The sequence below is a fragment of the Schistocerca serialis genome, unplaced genomic scaffold (genome assembly GCF_023864345.2).
Source record: "Schistocerca serialis cubense isolate TAMUIC-IGC-003099 unplaced genomic scaffold, iqSchSeri2.2 HiC_scaffold_133, whole genome shotgun sequence".
Lineage (NCBI taxonomy): Eukaryota > Metazoa > Arthropoda > Insecta > Orthoptera > Acrididae > Schistocerca > Schistocerca serialis.
This window is the reverse complement of record NW_026047547.1, coordinates 330946-332500: the sequence shown is the minus strand read 5'-3', so window position 1 is coordinate 332500 and position 1555 is coordinate 330946. Positions and strand designations below refer to the sequence as shown.

Here is a 1555-nt window from a genome sequence, read left to right as displayed (position 1 = left end):
GGGTTCCGAAAACCAACAAAATAGAACCGAGGTCCTATTCCATTATTCCATGCACACAGTATTCAGGCGGGCTTGCCTGCTTTAAGCACTCTAATTTGTTCAAAGTAAACGTGCCGGCCCACCGAGACACTCAATAAAGAGCACCCTGGTAGGATTTCAACGGGGTCCGCCTCGGGACGCACGAGCACGCACGAGGCGGTCGCACGCCTTCGGCTCGCCCCACCGGCAGGACGTCCCACGATACATGCCAGTTAAACACCGACGGGCGGTGAACCAACAGCGTGGGACACAAATCCAACTACGAGCTTTTTAACCGCAACAACTTTAATATACGCTATTGGAGCTGGAATTACCGCGGCTGCTGGCACCAGACTTGCCCTCCAATAGATACTCGTTAAAGGATTTAAAGTGTACTCATTCCGATTACGGGGCCTCGGATGAGTCCCGTATCGTTATTTTTCGTCACTACCTCCCCGTGCCGGGAGTGGGTAATTTGCGCGCCTGCTGCCTTCCTTGGATGTGGTAGCCGTTTCTCAGGCTCCCTCTCCGGAATCGAACCCTGATTCCCCGTTACCCGTTACAACCATGGTAGGCGCAGAACCTACCATCGACAGTTGATAAGGCAGACATTTGAAAGATGCGTCGCCGGTACGAGGACCGTGCGATCAGCCCAAAGTTATTCAGAGTCACCAAGGCAAACGGACCGGACGAGCCGACCGATTGGTTTTGATCTAATAAAAGCGTCCCTTCCATCTCTGGTCGGGACTCTGTTTGCATGTATTAGCTCTAGAATTACCACAGTTATCCAAGTAACGTGGGTACGATCTAAGGAACCATAACTGATTTAATGAGCCATTCGCGGTTTCACCTTAATGCGGCTTGTACTGAGACATGCATGGCTTAATCTTTGAGACAAGCATATGACTACTGGCAGGATCAACCAGGGAGCTGCGTCAACTAGAGCTGAGCAGCCGGCCGCCCGGGAGTGTGTCCCGGGGGCCCGCGCGAACACGCAAGCGTCCGCTCAATTATTCTGCAAACAGGAGGAGGCTGAGCTCCCCTGCACAACACACCTCGAAACCCTCTCAGGTCCCGGCGGCGCGCAGCGCCGTCCTAAGTACTTGGTCGGGTTCGAGAGAGGCGCAATCGCCCGGAGTTAGGCGAGTAGACGCTTTAGGTGCGACCACCCGTGCTCCCAACTGAGCTTGCCGCTGCCGACAGAGGCCCGGGAGCGTGCTGTCGTGGCATTGCCGGCGGGAGACAACACGCGCCACCTACGGTGACCGGCAGCTCCAACGCCAGCGCCACAGAAGGACAAAAGCCCCACTTGGGTGCCGAAGCGAACTCTCCCAGCACAGCGCACGCGCCAACACGTCCGCACAGCTGCGATACAAACCACCTGCGAGAACCGCTGGGGCGACCGAGCAGCAGACGGCGTCGCGGCGCCGAGCGCCGGGCGGCGGCGCATCCTCAGCGCACACAGTCCTCAATCGGACCAGCACACTGCAGATGGCCACCGCGCTTCGCACCGGGCCCGCGAGGACCTACTTTGGCC

The 1555-nt window shown here is 57.5% G+C and overlaps 1 non-coding gene across 1 annotated transcript in view; it reads right to left on the bottom strand.

Moving 5' to 3' along the window:
- LOC126439659 (small subunit ribosomal RNA) overlaps positions 1-947 on the bottom strand; it is a 1909-nt gene extending 962 nt beyond the window's left edge. Inside the window, exon 1 of the ribosomal RNA XR_007581295.1 lies at positions 1-947. This exon is cut by the window's left edge and continues 962 nt beyond it. This is a non-coding gene — a ribosomal RNA (small subunit ribosomal RNA).
- Positions 948-1555: the final 608 nt, after the last annotated feature.